Genomic DNA, 22,128 nt, shown 5'->3' with positions numbered 1-22,128 from the left:
TTGTTTCCTTATATTCATTCAAATTCCATGTTAGTGGGAATGAATCAAGGCTTTTATCCTCTCCTTTCTTCTCAGTCCTGCCTGGGGAGGCAGCAAAGGGAGGCCCTCCCTAGGTCTAGTTTAGGAATGGAGAGTCACTATGGGTCTCTGGGACCCTTGTACTAAGTGAGGAAACAAGCTCCATCCAAGGGACCCAGGACTGACAAACTAGGTGTTTCAGTTCTTTGGAAAGAAGCAATGCTGGGCATGTAAGGAGGGCAGAGCTACCCATGGGTGGAGGATGTGGCCACCCGAGGGGTGAGACCTGAACACCATGTAGAATCTCACGACCCCCACAGTGTGAGGTGAGAGAGGGGGAGCACTGGATTCACAATCAGTCAGGAGGTCCACAGATGGGTTCTGGTTGGGACATCTTTCTCCTAAGCCATGGGCCAGCCACAGAGACTGATACAATCAACCTTCTGCTGTCATGACCTCACCTAGGAGGAGGGCCTCTGATACCAGATCTTATACCATAGTCCATGTTCAGGAAGTCCTACGCCTAGCTACCTCCCCTTCCATCTTGGAACTGGTCCTGCCAAGTGTCAGTCATGTCCCTGGGGACCCAGTCGCCAAGACACCCTGATGTGCGACAAACCTCAGGTTACTTGTGCAATTCTTGAAAAGTCATTGAAGCTCATTTAGCTTCAGTTTCTTCATCAATAAAATGGGGATAATAATAGCACTCACCTCCTACAGCTGTTATGAAGGTCAACAGAGATGATATAGGTAAAGAGATTTAGAAACCTGAAATACCATAGAAATGCTAGGTGGTGTTGTTAGTGTAGTTAATTATTATCCTTCCTCTTCCATCCTGATGCCTGAAAAAAATGGATTTGTCAGGCCTTCTGCCATCGCAGGAGTACTGTCTTGACCAATGGCTAGCAAACTCCCTTCTCTTTCTTTCCTAATCCCTGGAATCTAGTACCCAGTTGAAGAGTCTTTTCCCCTGCTCTGTCTGGCTCTGGGGCCATAACCCTGTAGCATTGGTCCTGCAAAGCTCCAAACCAGGGGTGCCAAAGGACTAAGGAACAGAAGGAGCAGGACCGAAGACCAGGACAGGACACTGTGTGTGTGTGGGGAGCTATGCAGCCCTCCATTAGCTCCACTAAGTCGGAGAGAAAGAGCCCAAAATTCAGCTGGGGCCAGCTCTGACCACCCAAAGGTCACTTGAGGCAAAGCCCTAGGCTGGTGGACCATGAACTCCCCAATGTGGGAGGAATCAGAAATGTTTTGAGATCTAGCTCCCAAGAAAACCACTATCAAGAAGAAAGAGTTGAAAAATGAAAAGATAGATGTTCAATAATAAAGGGGTGTTTGAAGCACATTTCTTTTCCTTCTCTATTCCATTTAAACATTTAAAATCATCCTATGTTGTGTTTTGCGTGGTTTTTTTTAAATAGTAGAGATAAATTTAGGGACCTCTGTTTTCATACTGGGATGTATATCACAACTGACCTGCAATTATTCCCAAGATTCTATGCATCAAAACAAGTAGTTCATCTGAAATCAGGCTACACAAGTTAGTCTTAGTATTTTTTTATCTCCTTGCCCTATTTCTGAGCTTTTGACTTTCAAAACCATACGACTTACTGCTGTCTCCTCCTGGAACTTTTCTCAGCACCTGGGATTATACCCAGGAACATACAGACACTTCTGTAGGCCACTCACCATGCTCACCCTTCTGCCAGAGTTGCTCTCTTTCTCTGGTTGTTGAGTTCCTCCTGGACCCTCCATTTTGAGAAGGGGCCTCCACCTGCCTGTCTCTATTTCCACTGGCCCTGTTTCTGACTTTCTAGACTTCCAAATTCTGCAACGTGCCAGATACCTTCATCCCTTCCTTCCCCCCCACCCCCACATTCAAAAGTAAGCATCTTGAAGGTAGAGAATGTGCCTGGCACAACGTAGTTGGTTAATAAATGTTCACTTCCTTCTTTCTTTGCACAGTGCTTCAAGCATGGGCTCTGCTTAATACATGCTCCGAATTAAGTGAATAGAATTGGATCCTCTGAGGCCCACGTCCCCTTGAATGGCCCTGGAGGCTGTAAAGACTTAGAGCTGGGAAAGGAAGTGAAGACAGATGGAGTGAGTGGGGATGAATGAATGCTCTGCCAAACCCTTCTGAACTGACTGCTTCTCTTATAATGAAAACTCAGAAACAAAACAAAACACAACTAACCAAAAATCTCAGTTGCTTCAGTTTGTGTTTTCTTTCCCAGTTCTAGTGTCAGGTCTCAAAGCCCCTCATCCCCTGCTGTCCAGGCTGATGAGCATTACTTAATGCTGATTTGATGACGATCCCAGGGTTTCAGTGTCTCCTTACAGACTTTTCATGTCAACCTAGAAGGCCCAGACAGACTCGGGGCTTGGCTGTCTGGATAGAGCCTTAGTCCAGCCTCCTCCGCCTCTCAGAAGGAGAACAGCAGGCAGGGAGGCAAATGGTTTGCATTGTTATTAGCTAATTAATTTTCCCCCCCTACTGTGTCCATTGATGGATTCCAGAGAGATTGAGAATGTACCTTTTAGCTCTGGCTCAGAGCCCCAAGTGAAGTTTGAGGCGTAATGGAATCCACAGCCTAACCCCACCAAACCTTGTTTATAAATAGAGATTTTTTTTTTCTAATAACATGAGGCAGATGTTAAGCGTCATGAATCATTTCAAATGTTCTGGGTCTGACCCTGTAAGTGAAGTGGGGGCCATGGAGCCCCACCTTATTCATATCCTTGAGGGTCACATAAATCCCTATTGTGTTTTTCTGGTTGCTTGGGAGAAGACTACAGAGGGCTTTGCAGTACTGGGTAACTAGCCCTTCTGCCCCAATTATCAAAGCTTTCTGGCCCTGGCTCCCTACAATGCCAATCAGTATCTTTAGTGTTCCCTTAGCTGGACCCCTCCTCTGAGCCTCCAGAGCAAAGTTGTTGACTGGGAATCATTCTTGATTAATTCAGGGCTATTGACTGGGAAATTATGTTGGGAGAAGGCTGCTGTAGTCATATTAGGGGGTTCTTCAGGGTTGCTTTTCTTCAAAGATGTGCACTCAGTGACCTCACACTGGGATGTGGGGCATGTTCTCTTTCTGGGAAAGGGGTGCTGACACTGCTGGCTGTCTGGAACCAAAGGAGCTGGGATACTGGCAGCAAACCCCTCTCCCTGTGGAAGTGGCACTAACACCACTGCCCCAAGGGAGCTGCCACCAGGAAACCCTCCATCTGGTGATGCTCTGTTGGGACTTGAGGAGTCAAAGCTCCTGACTTTGGGGTTTGTTTTTCAGTCCTTCCTTAACCTAAGCTTCAACTGTGCCTGCAGCCACATGCTCATTGGGAAACTTGGAGAAGGTCAGAGAGCCTGCAGTCTCCTTTCCTGATTCCCCCTGGATGAAGTCTTGGGAGTGTCCCTCACCTGTCTTGACCTAAGGTTGGGGTGGCGAGAGCAGGGCCCAAGCACTTCACTCTTTGCATGTTATCAACCTCAGCTGCCCCCCAAACCACATGCTCACACTATACTCTGTTGGACTGCCCAACCCCCACGCCCTACCCCCAAACCCTTTATTTGAGGGAAGCTCATTTTATTATGAGCATCACCACATACATTTCCCCAGCAAAGTCTAGCTTGTTTTACAGGAAAGAGGGGAGATTGGTTGAGGGAATGCAATCTCAGAATTCCAAAAAGGCCTCTGGGGACCAGGAGAGAGTTCCTCAGGACGTTTGTACCTCCAAGGCCCAGGGGTAAATTATCCCAGCCTGGGTTATGGTCTGTTACACCCACATGGATTGCTTTGAAGGTCTCTTTCCAGCCCTCCAGGCATTGTGGGATATGGGACTTACTCTGATTCAACAGTTCCAGAAATGCTCCAACATACCTGTAAAGTGGATAATAAGCTTATCTCTAATAGCTGTCTGAGTTTGATGCATTTGCTCAAGGGCTCAGAGATCTTGCTTTTTAGAGGGGGGATGGGGTAGTGGGACAGCTGTGAGAAGGGCAGCCTCACCCTCTTGTTGCAGGAGAGAGCCCTCAACAAGTGAATTCTGACAGTTCATTCTCCAATAGTGGTCCTGCCTCATATGCCATGTTTACCTCACACAGGTAAAGTACTTTTAATCTCCACCCAGAGGACACATGGGAAAGTGGATTAAATAGTATCTCTGCTGCCTTCCTCCCATTCCCTTCTCACCCTCACTTCCTCTAGTTTTATGACAACACCCATATACTTTCTCCTGATATGAAGGTTCATGGTTATACCTGTATCTATCCTCTTGGAGGTGGAAAGGCATGCCAGAGTAGGATTCAAGATGAGGTCAATCTGAGAGCACACATTCAACTTGTTCCCCCAGACTTTAATGCGCACTGAAACTATTGTGTCCACGTTCCTAGGAAGAGCATGTCCAAACAGGCACCCAGCAGGTAAATGACAAGCCTACCTCCCTCTTCTTGACTTCTTGGAAGTCCATAATATCAAAGGTAAAAAAGGGCTGGGGAGTACAACCATTTTTCAAAAGAGGAAACTAAAGCAGTTGAGAGTGGCACACATGCCTGATGTTTTCATCGGTGAGTTTGAGGAAATCACACCTGGGATGTGCAGCCCAATGGAGGACAGCATCAAGGTGAAATGAGATCTTGACAAGTTTTACAGAAATTCTTGGTCAGAGTCATCCTCAACTCTTTGTCCATGAGTTCAATCAGTTGGCAAGTCTTCTCAGTTCTGTCTCCAAGCCATACCTGGCATCTGTCCCAACTCCACTCACACAGACACTACCTTAGCTCATGCCCTCATCACCCCTTGTCTGGCCATAGCCTCCGAAGTGGTCTTCTTGTCTCAGTCTCTGCCTTCTCTAATCCATTCTCCAAGGGCCAAAGTGATAAACCTGAAGAACATATCTGTAAATTACTTGGTACACAGAGAAGATGCTAAATAAATACTCCTAAAAGTTCATACGTTTATCTTCTCTTTTACTCTCCCCCTGTAATCAACCTTCTAACCAACCTGATGGTCTCTCCTAGACTTTCTTAACGTCCTTCTGACCAGCCTTCCTGCTTCCATTCTCGCCTCTCTCCCAGTCATCTTCTATATATCTGCCAGCATCTTCTATTGAAGACACTGTTATGATCAGACCATCATGAAGGTGCTACAGAACTGAAAGGTAAGGGCAGAGTTTTCAGTGATCTGAACATTGACAGAGCCAAGAATGATATCAGAAACCCAAGAGGTCAACAGCTAAGTATACTTGTCTTTTCTATATACTTTTCTTCAATAGTTGTTTGCTAAATGCTTGGCAGCAGAGTTCTTATCAGTAACAAACGATATGAGCTTTATCCATCCCAGTCAGGCCTATTTAATACTAAGTGCTGGAACAAGGGCAGGCACCCATCCTCTAGGGACTTATCACCAAATGTAGACAAAAGCGCTCCTGTCATTGTCATCCTGGATTTCAAGAGACAGAGACTGAGTTCACCCTCAATCAACATACTTTGGATTTATTGGTAGTATACAAACTAGTGTGCTACAAAGACAAAAAAAAGACATAAGGATATTTGTGCCCAGTCCCCTTCCTGCCTCCTGGGTCTCAGTGTGAGCTCTTAATCCAAGAAATGAGGCAGTCCAGGGTATAGTATTTGGGAACCAGCCATGCCCCAAACTTCAGAGTAGGTCTGAGTGGCCTGGGTTAGTTTTATTTTTATTTTATTTTATTTTTTTATTAATTTATTTAACTTTTAACATTCATTTTCACAAAATTTTGGGTTCCACATTTTCTCCCCTTTTCTCCCCTCCCCCCACCCCAAAACACCGAGCGTTCTAATTGCCCCTGTCTGCCAGTCTGCCCTCCCTCCCTCCCCACCCCTTCCCTTTGGAAGGCAAGCAATTCAATATAGGCCAGATCTGTGTAGTTTTGCAAATGACTTCCATAATAGTAGTGTTGTGTAAGAACTAATTATATTTCCCTCCATCCTATCCTGTCCCCCATTACTTTTGTTCTCTCTTTTGATCCTGTCCCTCCCCATGAGTGTTGACCTCAAATTGCTCCCTCCTCCCCATGCCCTCCCTTCCATCATCCCCCTCACCCTGCTTATCCCCTTATCCCCCACTTTCCTGTATTGTAAGATAGGTTTTCATACCAAAATGAGTGTGCATTTTATTCCTTCCTTTAGTGGAATGTGATGAGAGTAAACTTCATGTTTTTCTCTCACCTCCCCTCTTTTTCCCTTCACTAAAAAGTCTTTTGCTTGCCTCTTTTATGAGAGATAATTTGCCCCATTCCATTTCTCCCTTTCTCCTCCCAATATATTTCTCTCTCACTGCTTGATTTCATTTTTTTTTATGATATGATCCCCTCCTCTTCAGTTCACTCTGTGCACTCTGTCTCTATGTGTCTGTGCGTGTGCGTGTACATGTGTGTGTGTGTGTGTAATCCCACCCAGTACCCAGATACTGAATAGTTTCAAGAGTTACAAATATTGTCTTTCCATGTAGGAATGTAAACAGTTCAACTTTTGTAAAGTCCCTTATGACTTCTCTTTGCTGTTTACTTTTTCATGCTTCTCTTCATTCTTGTGTTTGAAAGTCAAATTTCCTTTTCAGCTCTGGTCTTTTCATCAAGAATGCTTGAAAGTCCTCTATTTCATTGAAAGACCAATTTTTCCCCTAAAGTATTATACTCAGTTTTGCTGGGTAGGTGATTCTTGGTTTTAGTCTTAGTTCCTTTGACTTCTGGATATTCTATTCCACGCCCTTCAATCCCTTAACGTAGAAGCTGCTAGATCTTGTGTTATCCTGATTGTATTTCCACAATACTTGAATTGTTTCTTTCTAGCTGCTTGCAATATTTTCTCCTTGATTTGGGAACTCTGGAATTTGGCCACAACGTTCCTAGGAGTTTGTCTTTTTGGATCTCTTTCAGGTGGTGATCTGTGGATTCCCTGAATACTTATTTTGCCCTCTGGTTCTAGAATCTCAGGGCAGTTTTCCTTGATAATTTCATGAAAGATGAGGTCTAGACTCTTTTTTTGATCCTGGCTTTCAGGTAGGCCCATAATTTTTAAATTGTCTCTCCTGGATCTATTCTCCAGGTCAGTTGTTTTTCCAGTGAAATATTTCACATTATCTTCCATTTTTTCATTCTTTTGGTTTTGTTTTGTGATTTTCTGGTTTCTCATAAAGTCATTAGCCTCCATCTGTTCCATTCTAATTTTGAAAGAATTATTTTCTTCAGTGAGCTTTTGAATCTCCTTTTCCATTTGGCTAATTCTGCTTTTGAAAGCATTCTTCTCCTCATTGGCTTCTTGAACCTCTTTTGCCAACTGAGTTAGCCTATTTTTCAAGGTGTTATTTTCTTCAGCATTTTTTTGGGTCTGCTTTAGCAGGGAGCTGATCTGCTGTTCATGCTTTGACTGCATGTCTCTCATTTCTCTTCCCAGCTTTTCTTCCACCCCTCTAACTTGATTTTCTATGAGCTCTTCTATGGCCTGAGCCCATTGAGTGGGCTGGGATATAGAGGTCTTGACTTCTGTGTCTTTCTCTGATGGTAAGCATTGTTCTTCCTCATCAGAAAGGAAGGGAGGAAATGCCTGTTCACCAAGAAAGTAACCTTCTATAGTCTTATTTCTTTTCCCTTTTCTGGGCATTTTCCCAGCCAGTGACTTGACCTCTGAATATTCTCCTCACACCCACCTTGCCTCCTGATCATCCCAGCCAGCCCTTGGGGTTTGAGATTCAAATGCTGCTTGCCAGCCTCAGGGCTTTTTGCAGGGGCAGGGCTGCTATTCAGTGTGAGATTAAGTTCAGGTGCTCAGGTGGGGGCAGGGCTGCCTCACAGGCTCAGTTCCCTCAGGGGGTTTACGCAGAGACCTTCAACAATGGATCCGGGCTCCTGCCTGCTTGGGGAGCCCCGGTCTGCTCCCATCTCCGCTGTTGCCTCCCGAGGGGGCCTGAGTTATGGGGGCACCCCACTCCCCTCTCGACCCGCCAAAGAGACCCTCTCACTGACCCCTGTCACCTGTGGCTGGAGGGACTCGCGTGGCCGCTGGAGATTCCATCCCTGAAGCCCGCTCGGATCTTTTCCTCTCGGTGCTGCAGCTGCAGCAGGGCTGTACTCAGCTCCCAGTCCCGGCGCCCAGTCCATGGCGTGAAGGACCTTTTGCGAGAGGTTTGCAGGTCTCTCTGGAACAGAAATCTCCCTCGCTCCAATGTTCTGTGGCCTCTGGGTGCAGAATTCGCCGTGAATTACTTTTTTGTAGATGTTCTATGGGTTGTGGGTTCGGAGCTGTGTGTATGTGCGTGTTTCTACTCCGCCATCTTGGCTCCGCCCCCCCTGGGTTAGTTTTAAGTAATAAAGTTTTATACTCCAAAGGGTGAGGGAGAAAAGGAACCGTTGACATAGACAGGAATGTAGGATGAGCAGCATACCCTAGACTTCCCTGGCCTGATAAGAGATCCAGCTGCCTCCCTGTGTTTTGCATGACAAATCTCTGTGACCCAGATATAAACAGCTTGCCTGCTGGCATCAGGATCTGTGAGACTCTACCAGAACATACCAAGGCCCAGAGCGAAGCCTGCCTGCTTCCTGTCCAGGAGCACTTTCATTGATCTGCACTGCCACCAAAGAATGACTCCATCAGACATTTGTCAGGTTGATGAGTTCAGCTGGTATTGATTCCCAGAATGTCAGAAGCAGAGGAGAAAATCGCTCCATCTTGGATCAGTCCATGCCTGTTACTTTCAGCGTCCTTGTTTAGGACCCAGGAATAAAAAGAACTCATTCTTGTTTTCAAGGACTTACATTTCCCAAAAAAGTTATGTTCATGTAAGTTATCCACAATGATGAAGCATTCTCATCAGACTAATCCCCTTCCCCACCTCACCTTCCTCCCAAGAAGCTGCTCCCCAAAAATCATTATAAGTATTGAAAAACCCAAGGAAAGTCAGTTTGGCTCCCTCACTCTCTTCACCATGAGGGGACCTCTCAACTTCTTCAGAGACTTTTGGAGCAAGAGATTCCTAAATGCATACTTTGAGCTTCAGTTGGTCTAGAAGGGCAGGCGTAAACATCATTACATATCCATCATTCAGGGTATAATTCTTGTCATTGTTGAGTTGTTTCAATCCTGTCTGATCCCCTGTGACCCCATTTGGAGTTTGTTGGCAAAGATACTGGAGGGGTTTGCCATTTCCTTCTCCAAGCTCACTTGACAGATGAAGAAACTAAAGCAAACAGGGTTAAGTGACTTGCCCAGGGTAGCACAGTTAGTTATTCTGAGGCCAGATTTGAACTCCCAGGTCCTCCTGACTTCAAGCCCAGTGCTCTACCCACCCACAGTGTTACCTAATTTACTTTGAGCTAATTTTCTGAGAAATAATTCAGCCTAAATTAAAACCTGCTAAGTGTCATTGAATGGGGACTGGTTTTGAAGTCAGGAGTGACCCGGGGTCAAAGCTCATCTCTGACTCTACATGGTCATGGGCAAGCTTTTTAATGTTTCTGAGACTCAGTTTCTTTATCTGTAAAATGCAGGTGATGATATCTGTAGCACTTATCTCACTGGGCTGTTTTGAGGCTCGGATAAGACAATGCATGTGAAATGTTTTCCAAATATTAATGTGCTTCATAAAATTAACATTTTTGGACCCTTAGAGCCTGAGCTTTAAGTGATTCTGAATGATCACATGATTCTATGAACCTTTGACCTCTAAATTTATAATTCTGTGACTTCTAAGGTCTCTTCTTAAATGTTAATCCTATGAAGAGAGGGAGGAAAATTAGCTTTCATGGAAGGGCCATGCACCTGCGTTGAGTAGCTCCCATCCCCCTGTGGAATGGTATTCAAATGATCACTCAGTGGTGTCTACTTTATGGTGGTATTTGGAGGAATTTCATAAATTTTCCCCCATGGCTTCTGACAGCAATCCAGAGAACCCAGTCATCTTGTGTGCACTCCCAACTGATGCAGTTCAGTTTGAGTTTTTCCCACCATAGAGGCCTCTCCAGGGTTACTTGGGTGTTGGATGGGTGTGTAGCAGCTGCAGGGGCTGTGGTGGACCATGGAGCACGAAGTCGGCTTACAACGAGTCAAATGATATCCAGGAAACCCAAGAAACCGGATGGAAATATCCGCGCTGTACTCTTGGCTGCAGGAATTGTTTTCTTCCCCTTCTGTGAATATTTCAAACCCTAAGCATTTTGATTTGGAGGAGCCTGGGAACAGCCCATAAGCAGGAATGATGTAAAATGTGAGATGCCTTCTGACGCGGTAGAAAAGGCGTGCAGAATGCAAGGTCTTAGGGAGGAATGGATTACCCAGGCCATAAATCATGACTAGATCTGAGCCCTAATCCATCTGAGATTTCCTTCTCATGTTTTACAACAGCCGAAGCCAAACAGTGGATTATTCTTTGTTGCTCTGGTCAACCTGCCCCCTTCCCTTGGTGTAAAGAATGAGGAGGCTGCTGTGGCTCCTCGAAACCTGTGGGCTCTCATTGAAGGCTGATGGGTGGGTAACCTTATGGGAAAGAATCCTAAAGGTGCTTGCAGTCCTGGGCATCATCCCTTCCTGACTGTCATGGCTTGTCTAACTGGCTGCCCACCAATTATAGGGATGTTCAGGACTATCTTCAATTGTATTTCTTTCTATGATTGATAATTAATCAATCAATCCATCAAGGAACAAGCAATTATTAAGTACCCACTGTGTACCAGGCAGTGTACTAGGGACTGAGGATACAGTGACAACGAATGAAACAACTTCTACTTGCAAAGACCTCCCATTCTAAACAGGCACTAAAAAAAGATGGAATAAATCTAAAAGAATAAATACAAAGTCATCAAAAACATGATACTTTAAGAGGTAGCAATCGCTCATTTCTGTAACAGTTCATTTTCAAAGCCTCCCAGTCCTTCGAAGTGACTGGACAAAGATCATTATACCCATTTTATAGATGAGGAAACAAGGTCCCAGAGGTTGAACTGACGGTCCACAATCATAGACTGCCTCAGGGTGAGGTGTGCTTGGATGTGGGTCAACATTCACTCAGAACTTTACTCAAATATCCTGACCGATGATTTTGTTTTACTCTACAGCCAGGAGACACACTAGTTCCAAAATGACATAAACATAACAAGAGCTAGTGACTTTTGTCCCTCTTTGTGCCAGCAACACATTCCTTTGTTCCTTGTTGGCACTTATGTCTCTAGACAATCTGCACCCTTTCTTTCTTTCCAATCTAACACCTTCTTCTCCTTGAAATCATCACTGGACAGAACACTTTCCTGTTTTAGGTATTAGCACAGATCGTTCCCCTTGCTTGGAAGGCACCTCCTTTCTCACCTCTACCATGTCTAATTGTGGACTTGCTCAAGATTCCATTCTAGTGCCCCCTTCTACATGGAATCTTTTCTGATCCCTCCCTCCCTCCCTTCCACCCCTTCCCCCAGCTTCTAATGCACTTTCTCACAAAACTGGTTTGTAGATACTTTGTGTAGTGCATATGCACAGCATACATATGTGTGTGTGCACGTATGTCTGTATATGTATGTATGCATGTATGTATATATGTATACCTACATATTTCTATCTCTTAATCCATTCATCCATCTATCTATTATGTAATCTTCTATTACTATCTCTCTATACATACATACCTCCCTCATTAGACTATAAGTCCCCTGAGGGCAGGAACTATTTTACCTTTGTTTTCATATTTCCAGTGATGATCCCAATGCCTGGAACATAGTGGGCATGCAGTAAATGCCGGTTGTTTGATCATGTATTTTAGCTAGCACAAAAGTTCTGCTCTCTCTTCTCTCTCGGTGACAGGAATTTTTTCCCCATACAAACAAAAGAGAAAACACAGATAACTAAGGAGGACACACAACTAGGTATATGTGTATGGACTGTATGTGTCCAGAGCCTGTTGGCAACAAGGCTAATTCCTATATTTGCTAATACAAAGCTGCTGGATGCTTTCTCGAGATGTCTCGTGTGGGGATTGCTTCTGCATTGACTTGAGTGCCTCCATGGCTACTGCTGCTCTCTCAGATGTCTCCATCTTTAGTGATACTGCTCTCTGTTTCCATCTACTGTCCTTTGGCTACTTAAATCTTATTCCATCCTAGAGGGAGGATGCTTCCAGCTTCTTGGCTTAACACACTTCAGAGCTGCCTTTAGTTCTTTTGTGATGTACCACCCATCCAGAGTCATCCATAGAGCTCACCAGAGAAATCCTTAGGCATCTTTAAGTCAGTCTTTTGAACTGACTCTGCTGCTACCATTCCTTTAAACTCTTACCAGACTTAGCATTGCTTCCATGCCTTAGCAACACATGCTTCAGATGCACACACATGTACACCCTCCTGGATGGAGTCCCAGTGCTACTGGAAACACACAAATTGATATGGCAAGCTTTTTCTTTTTTTCCTAAAGCATCCATATTCCACGTCTTCTCCTGTGTTGATCACTCAAAGTGAAAAGACTACTCCCTTCTTGATGATGTCAAGTCAGAGCACCAGCAGTGCTCCAATAAGAGTGGTGCTCCAATCTGGTCTTGAAGCACCTGAGGGTACTTGGCTTATGGAAGCAAAGACTTGGGGAAAGGGGGTGGGCATGAGTTATTATAGAATAATGGGGAAGAAGGATTAGATTCACTTAAGTTGAGCATAGTTACCATTTACCTCCTGGTTATGCCTCTGCCTTTGTCACCTTTGCCACCATGCCCCAACTACCTTCTGATCTTGAAACATCCCTCAGCACGTAGGGCCTCCTCATCCTGGAACAGCCATCTGTCCTCGAAGCCATCTGATACCAGAACATTCCTCACTCACAATGAGCCCTTTCTCCTATTGGTGAATTCCTCCTGGGACCTCTATTAGTGGAGTATCTCAAGCTGGCCCATCCAGTTTCATTCCTTTTCTGGCTCTGATTCTGACTTTCCCTAGAATCTTCCTTCTCTCCTTTCCTTTCCCTTCACTTTTTTGCACCATCTTCCTCCATTAGAATATAGGCTTCTTGAGAGCAGAGAGGAAAGAAAAGGGAGGAGGAGGAGAAGGAGAAAGAGGGTCAGAGTTGGGGACAGCAGTGATTTAGAGACAAACACATTGGGAGCAGGACAGAAAATAGAGCTCCTGATGCCCTAACCCTGCCTGGAGCTGCAGGGCCTGCCTGCAAGATGCTGGTGGACTTGGGCCCAGTTATCCAGGAGCATAGGCAGCAGAGCCAAGCATGACAACAAGAATATTGCCAAGGCAACGATGATGGCATTGGTGATAGCAGAGTCAATGCCATTCTGTCCTGACATTCAGGAGTGCTTCCCTGGGTGTCTGCTAAGGGCCCAGCAAGAGAAGATGGCACCACCTGGGCTGGGGACACTGGGGAAAGCCCTTCAAAGCAATGTAGCTCAATGAGTTATGGAACAGGAATCCTAAGGCTAGGTTCTAGAGGAACCTGAGCCCCTCTAGATTTTATCTTTACCTTTAAAATGAGGTGGGGAAAGGGGCTAACTGAATGAAATTGGAGGCTCCTTCCAACTATGTCTATAATTTATATTAGAGGCAGCTGCTAGTGTAGTGGATCAGGCGTAGTGGCTCAGGCGTAGTGGATCAGGAGTAGTGGCTCAGACGTAGTGGCTCAGGCATAGTGGATCAGGCGTAGTGGATCAGGCATAGTGGATCAGGTGTAGTGGAATCTAGAATCAGGAAAACCTGAAGTTGTTGTGGGTGAGGAAAAGCTTTGTAAGCTCCAAGCCTCGATGGAAGAAGGCATCACCATTAGCTGGAGGCCCCTTTGGTGTCAGTATGTATAATAGATAGATATTTATAGAGAAGAGTGAATTCTAAGGTATCCACTTCCTATATCTGGGAAAGGGGGAAGTCCTCTGGTCATTATAAAAGTCCTTTTCTCACCACAGTGAGAGAGGTTCCTCTTTGCTGGCCAGAACATAATATATTAGGAAGGGACAAGAGAGGGTAAGCGATATAATAAAGGCAGTAAGGGGGATCAGGAGAGTGAACAGCAAATGACCTTACTTTCTTTGCTTGAATTTTCTCAGGATTTGGAGAACCAGGTGGATTTCATATCCTCAACTCAATTGTATTGGGTTTTTGGGGATTGAGTTTGTAAAAGTAGTTTTTTAGGGGGCACGGGATCACCAATGGGAGTTAAATAAGAGTTACAAGGAAATTTCTAAGACCTAGAAGTCCAAAAGTTTTCTGGGATCCCAGACTTTGAATCAGCATCAAATATGAGCAGTTAAAAAGATTTACTAAATATTAGCCTAGCTTCACCTGATTTGGTTTTTTAATCTCTCTTTCATAAGGTATTGTGGGGCATAGCCCTTGCAGCTGTGATCTAGAAGAACTTACCCGGGACAGGCTTTCTAGCTACTGCACCGTAGTCAATAGGGACAGAGAGAGTAAGGAGGTAGTCTCAGAGAAATGAAGCTCTGTACAGTGCTCAGCAGAGATACATTTTGATATCGAGCAGAGGAAACCAAATAGAGCCAAGCAAACATGGTCAAGGACTTCAAGGGGAGAAGTGGAAAGAACCACCACCACCAAATGATGGAAAGAAAATGTTTCAGCAGGGCCTCCAAGAAGAGACAGAAGGCAACTCCGCCCACTCCTTTGCAAGGCTGGTCAGCCCACGGCTATGGAACATGGCATGCATTTTCAGTTTTTTGGGGGTTTTGCTGATTTGCTCTCTTTTTCTATAAAATATTCACTGTTGTATGAAACGGTTGCCTAGGAGGGGGAACACAGGGAACCTTTAGCCAATGGAAAAACAAAAGGTGTCAATAAATCTAAAAATAAAAGGTTATGTTACAATTCTAATGAGGTGAAGTGAGCAAGGCATAAGCTCCAACAACATGTCTTTGGTAGTGGTAGAAGTCCATTTTTCTTAGCTATGTTGGGAGGAAAGAAGGATCGAAGAAGAGCTATGACCCTTCCAATGCTAAGATTGTGTGATTCTGTGATTTTTGTGATGTTAGCCAAGGCCATCAGCAATGCCACTGTGTTAGAAGTGTAGCTGGGGAACGATCAGAGCTAGTTTGCCCTGGGTATATTTGTTCCCCAGGCCGTACATTCCCTGGCCACATATGTCTCTTATCCATGTCCTCTCCATCCACATTCCCTGATCATGTGTGTTCTCCATCATCATTTGTTCCTTCCATCATCGGTGCTGTAATAAGTAGTTTATGGGATGATGCAACCTGTGTGTATGAGGAGGAGGGATATTTCCAATCGTTTCATCTCCGACACTCTTTACGAGTCTTTTTATTTGAACTAATGTGTCCTCTGGATGATGAGCGAAAGCAAACACAATGGTTGGGGCTCATGACATGTGGTTTTCTGGAAGGTGCTGCTATTCCATGGGGAGACCTTTCTAAGGGTCTGCATATGAGAGGGAATGGTGTAGTCAGCGCTACACTTGAAAGGATTTACTGGTACCCTCTCATTGCAGTAGTCCAGGAGTCATAAAACAAAAGCAGGAGTTTTTAAAAAAAGGCTTTAAAAAACCCTTAGAGCCATTTCCTAAAGAGACTCTGTAAGCGATGGCAGTATCTCGCCTCTTCTGAGTAAGCCGAGCGTAGCCTCTTAGAGGAAGGAGGAGTGATGAAGCTCCCTTCCGTCTCTGGGATGGATGGATGTGATGGATCCTGGAGTCTCGCAGATGCTCAGGGCCAGAAGTGCCTTGTAGCCGTCTCTCCTTTTTTATTTTGAAGAATTTGCTTTTCCTCTTCAGAAAATGAAAGTTTGGAGCCAGACACTCCACTAGAATTTGTCTGGGAAGAGAGTTCATAGCATTAGCATTTTCCCAGCCTGGGCCACCTTCTTAGCAAGTGCTAGTTGTGCCCTTGCCTTTTAGGTCCAAGGGAACAGAGAATGAGCTTCTCCCCTCTCAGTCCCTGGCTTCTGTCATTGAAACATGAAAATGAGCCTGTCAGAACTGGGGCATTTGTCACAGAACTTTCATTTTTAAACTTTGCATAGTAGACTTTCCTCCAATCTTCTGTGGAAAATAGTCCTCACTTCATTGAAAAAAAAATGAGTTTGTTTTCTTCCAAAGACCTTTCCTTCTCTTTCCAGCTGCTTAAATCTCCTCTGCTCATTCGGAAATCTCTGCTCTTCATTCTCCTTCTTTGCCATGAATTCCACCCCCTTCCCCCATCTCCTCCACCTTTTCTGCTTTGTTCTGCCCTAGTTCTTCCCCTCCCAGTTCCTTTTCTGTCCCTCACCCACCCACTCTTAACTCGCTAACTCTGAAGCTTCTTTTCATCTTGCTCTGTTGCTTGCCAATCATCGCAGCCCAGGCCCCACCTTCCTCAGTTAGAGACAGAGTGAGGAGGGATGGCAGAAGGGGCCCTTCAAGCCTGCCTTCTCTGGGAGAGGTTTAACTTTGTCATGCTCTTATCCTGTTCTGGCTGTCTTCCCCACCGAGTCAAAGAGCTACATAGTGTTTCAGAAAGTTAAGAGGAAAAAAAAGCCAGCATCCACTAGGTCATTACCCTAATGTGTTGTCCCCACAGCTCCAGGTCACTGGAGATCTGTCTTTGGGCTGTCAGCATACACCCTGGCTGGTGGCTCTCCCTCCCCCCACTTTGGTCTTTGTTTTCCACTTGACTGGATGAAGTACAAGAAAAGGCTCTGGACCAAGAAGACAGAGACCAGTGTCCTAATGTCACTTGGACTGGTAACTGGCTGAGGGAGATAAGGCAAGGCACTTCATACAGTAGACCTAATATCCCTGATGATTGGAGCCTTCCAAAAGTCCATGGATTTTCGTTACTATTCACTGCCAGTTACAATAATGGGATTGATCATGGGAAAGACAGTATGGCAGAAGGGAGGATAGTGAGCCTTAGTGTTGGAAACAACTGGGTTCAAGCCCTGCCTCTGAGATATACTTTTGTATGACCCTAGGGAAGTCACCTTGCTTCTCATTTCCTCAGTTAGCTCTTGAAGATGCTAAGAAAAAAACGGAAGCTCTTGGAGGACAGGGATGGTTTCCTTTTGGCCTTTGACTCCCCCTGTGCCTAGCATGGTGCCCAGTAGATAGTTGTCACTTAATAAATGCTTGTTGATTGATTGAACTGTTATGGAGATATTATCGACTTATGTTGGTGGATGGAGTTCCTCCATTGGTATTTCCCTCCATTCATGGAAGTGCAGGTGTAGAACACACACAAACACACTCATCATATGATCAGAGAGGTGGAGTCCAGTTCCCTCAATTTACATGTTTCCCAAGTAGGTATTATTGTTGTTCTTACTGACGTTAGTATCTAATGAGAAAACTCCTTCAAGGCAGGGAACAGGAGGTCACTTTTGTCTTTGTATGGCACCATTTGGTAAAAGAGTGTACGTGTAATAGATGCTAAATAAATGTTGATTGCACTGAATTAGAGATGAGGAAGCAGAGCCCCAGACATGTGAAATGACCTATAGTTATCTGGGGGACACAGAATAAGGGGCCTGAAGTCAGGAGGACCTGAGTCCAAATCCAACCTCAGACACTGACCAGCTAGGTGTCCTAGGCAAGTCACTTGACCCCTATTTGCTTCAGTTTCCTCATCTACAAACAGAGATAATAATAGCACCTATCTGTCAGAGGTGTTGTGACAATCAAACGAGATAATGTTTGTGCCTGTCAGAGAGCAAACACTATAAAATATTAGCTAATATCTGATATACATATTATAATTATGTTAGCAAGGCAGATACAGTTGAGTAGGAATTAGAACTCAGGACCTATCATTGGAATTCTGAGTTTTATTCTTCCCCCTCTAATAAACAAAGATGAGGAGCACCCACAATATGGTGCCTTATTTGAAACAATCCTCCTTCTCTGGTTCTCTCAGTGTACTGTGCATCACAGGATAATTAAGCTTTCTAGCTTCTCATCAGACAGGATATGTGCACCCAGATGGACTAGACTAGCTTGGAAAATAAATGGTTGAATGAAGTCAAACAACCAGTTAGCCATTTTGTCAGTTGTTTTGAAGGTAGTTTTGCCGAATACAACTGTGATCGTATTTCCAATGAGTTTAGACGTTGACGTTGTCAGTGCTTCAACTTACAGATTTCCATTTAAATCCACCTCCCCCCTCCATGTGGACTGTTCTCCTTGTTAACCCCCCACCCTTCACCATGCATAGCACAGCATAGCAACATTGATCATTCTTTAATAAAATTATTGAAACCAAAGGATTTGGGTTTCATGAACTACTAGAAAAAAACTCTAAATGAATTTTTAAAGGAATGAATTGTGAGCTCTTGGGAAGGCAAAGCAAGATCCATATGAGGTCATCAAGGACCATGCAGTCAAGCCACACCATCATCCCAGAACCCCAGAATTTAAGCATTAGAAAGGACCTCAGGAGTTGTCTGTCCCAAGCCATCCATGAGACAAATCTCCTGACCCCCTAGAATATGCCCCTAATTGGTTGTCCAGTCTCTGCTTGAAGATCCATGAAGGGGGAAGCCTTCCCACTTTCTAAGGCTGCCCAGTTCATGTTTGGACAGCTTTCAATAGTAGAAAGTTTTGAGTCTGAGCTAACATTTACATAGTGTTCTCAGTCATCCCATGAAGCTGTGGCTCCTTACTCCTTGGTTCTTCTCTCCATCTTCATGGAACAAACTTAAGGCCTATCCTATCCCAGTTACCTTCCTCCAGTACTCCCCAGATTATCAATGTCCTTCTGGCAGTGTCCAGAACAAAACAAAATTTCTGTCTTTGATCATGTTCTTTAACTGATAGATCAGAGAGAAGTAACATCCCATGATAGATTAAGATTTACTCAACGTGGCTGACAAAGTGTCTCCATTCTCTCGCCCTATGCTCTGGTTAAGTTCACTGTCCTAAGTGCACACTCTCCTCATTTCCCCCTGTTGGAACCTCACATTTCCCTCAGAGCTCAGCTCAGCCGTCACTTCCTAGCTGAGGCCTTTGCTGATCCTCCCAGTTCCTAGGCCATCTCTTCCCATCCAATGAATGACCTTGTAGCAATTTCTTATATTTTCTGTGTCTGCTAATGGGAGATAATTCTTGTTTTCCCCAGTGGAATGCAAGGTCTTTAAGGTCAAGGTCTGCTTCATTCTAGTCTTTGCACCCCGCAGAGCTGGTACACAGTAGGTGCTTAACCCATGTTTGCTACTTGATTGTTTGACTGAAGGTGATCTTGTGGAGAAAGATGGAGAAATAAGGCCTGGAAGATAGTGTCGAGTATAGATTCTGGCCTGGTTAAATGACCAGACCCAGAAAGTCATGGTTAATGAAGACATGATCCTGGGTTCAGATCTGAGCTCGTCCGTCTTAGTCACTGAATTTCCTGGAACCTCAGTGTCTTCATTAAGAAAACTGAGAATAGTAAGTAAAGGCTATCTGCTATTATTATCATCAGATACTTGAACGATTGATTGCAAAGGTGTGTTTATACCTCAGGAGATGGTGGATGGAGTCACAATTAATAATAATTTATATAAAACTTCAAGGAGCTTTAGGTAGGTTATCTAATTTGATACTCACGATGACCCTGGGAGGTCGTGCTATTATGATCTCCATTGTACATACATGGAAACAGAGGCACACAGTTAAGTGACCTTCTCAGGTTCACATAGCTATTAACTATCTGAGATAAAATTTGAACTCAGGTCTCTGACTCCAAATTAAGCTTTCTATGCACTGCACCTCCCAGGTGCCTTAAAAGCATACCTGAGAAGTCTTGATGGCATGAGTATCAAATTAGCAGATGACATAATAACTCTGGGAGAGATACCTAACAGAAAGACCAACCCCCCAAACAGACAAAATCTCACAAGTCTGGCACAATGGACTGCAACTAAAGTGAAATTCCATTGAAAAACAAACTACTGCCCAACTAAAGGATGAGGCAATTGTGGGTAGGGAGCGGAGGCTACGAGAAAGACTTGGGGGTTCTAGGGAGAGCAAGCTCAGTCTGGGGCAGAAGTATGATTTAGTTGTTCCCAAACCAAACAAGATGGTGTATCTCCAAAGTTTTAGGACAGTTTTAAGATTTAATTATTTTAGACTGTAATGTAAATGCTGCGAAGTTACACAAAAGAAACATGAAAAAGGTGAATTTTTAATTCAAAAATATTGATATTTGCTAAAATTCAAAATAACCATCATCTTGTGCTCTATATTAGGTTTTGTGAACACTTTCCTCAGGTTCTGTTCAGGGTCTGAAAGGACTGCATCTGTAATCTCAGCCTTAAGATCATCCTAAGAATGGTTTGGAGGTGATTCCACAAGAAAGAGGCTAATAGAGGTAGATCAAGTGACCTCAGGTGGAGCAGCAAGAGGATATCCTTTATCCTTTCTAGAAAGTGTCAGCCAGGAACCCACACAATTGTTAAAATTTTAAGTAGACTATTGGAAGTTAATTGAAATAATTTTTCAAATGATGCTTTTTGTAAGTTTGTAGCTTTTAGATTCCTGAAGTTATTAAAGTTTGAAAATGCACTAAGACTTTTGGGACACACCATTTTTGGTTTTATTAATGGAAGCCAACTGTCCAGAGTGAAGGGGGTGACACTGGACACAAGCCAATACAGATTGGCCTAGAGGATGGCAGTCAGTTCTGGGCACTGCACTTAAAGAATTTCATTGAGAGAAGCCCAGCTCAAATAATGAGGGGCCTTGAGAAGATTGCCTACAATTATTAGTTGAAGGAATCACAGATGTTTAAACAGAAGATTGGGGGGAATAATGTTGACTGCCTTCATGTGTCTGAAAGGCTGCTGGGTAGAGGGGATTGAGCGGATATTATGCTTGGCTCTAGGGAGCAGAATCAAGAGGAAGATGAGGAAATAGAAGAAAAGTGGACTTAGCCTCTAGTCAAGGGGTATGACAGAATTGTCATTATTTGGAACAGGCCAAAAGCGTGAAGGGCTTCCATGGCAGGGAGGGAGTGCGAATCCCTCCCCTGGCAGTCCTCGGCAAAAGCTAGATGAGCACTTAGTGAGGGTCCTGCAGAAGGAATCAGAGTTCCAGCCTGAGCTGGACTTCTGAACTTTTGAGCTCTGGGACTCTGCGCTTGGTTGTCTAACGTTTTTTTAACCTTTCAGCTATGCTTTTATGTAGTAGTGTGGAAGGCCCAGAAGCACAAAGACTATGTCCTGTCCAAACCTCAGATCTTGAAGGGGCCTATCACAGTGCTGTGCTCACAGGAGATCCTGAGTAGACATCGTGGAATCAGATTCACATGCTTTCTAATGAATATAAGAAAAATAACATTTGGACCCTGAAGAAATGGCTTGTCTCTGCCCAGGGTCAGCTGTAAAACTGCCATGCTATTTCCAAGGCAGTAGAGGGAAGGGCATCAGAGCAGAGCCAAAATAGACTATGTCCTCTCAGTGCTTGAGCTCAGGAACCAGCCCTGAGAGCGGCTGCTTGTGTGAGAGTGGAAGGAACTGGCCTGAGGATGCCTGATAACTGGCTGCTTCCACCCTGCCTGTTCCAGCTGGGGGGAAGGGAGGAAGGAGAAAACAGAAGGATGGAGGCGGGGTAGTCCTTGGGGAACTGAGTAGGTTACTGCCTTTGGGCTATAGGTGGGTTATAGGTGGGTAGAGCTAGGGAAGGACCTGGGAAGGCCACTGGCATGTCTAGGCAGTGTAGATTCTACCTCCGAGGCCCTTGGGCCTCTGTCCTTCTCTGATGCATTGATCTATCTCCGATCTTGCTCTTGTTGGGGGGATTGTCCAGGATCAGTGTCCGATGCCTATGCCTCTGTGGTACCCTCTGAACATCTGGCTGTTGGGAGAAGGGTGGCACTAAAGAGAACTACTGGGGTCAGCCGATGTCTCCTTTAGACCAGCTCCCCTTGAGGGTCCTTGTTCTGGCCCCTGAGGACATTGGCTGCAGCGACACAGGATCTTGACGACCTTGCCAAACAAATGATCCCCTGCAAATCCAGTGTTAATAAGGGGGGGGGGAGGATTTAATAGGATGAGTTAATAACGTGGTTGCTAAGGTAACTCTTCCTGATTAGAAGGAAATTATCTCAGCGTTGGACAGGCAGAAAGAAGGAGGAAGGCAGAGAACTTGTTTCTTTTCTCTCTCTCTTTAAACCAGGAAAGGAAATAGAA

This window comes from Notamacropus eugenii, chromosome 3 (assembly GCF_028372415.1).
Source record: "Notamacropus eugenii isolate mMacEug1 chromosome 3, mMacEug1.pri_v2, whole genome shotgun sequence".
Classification (NCBI taxonomy): domain Eukaryota; kingdom Metazoa; phylum Chordata; class Mammalia; order Diprotodontia; family Macropodidae; genus Notamacropus; species Notamacropus eugenii.
The sequence above is the reverse complement of the archived record's forward strand: the minus strand, read 5'-3'. Positions refer to the sequence as shown.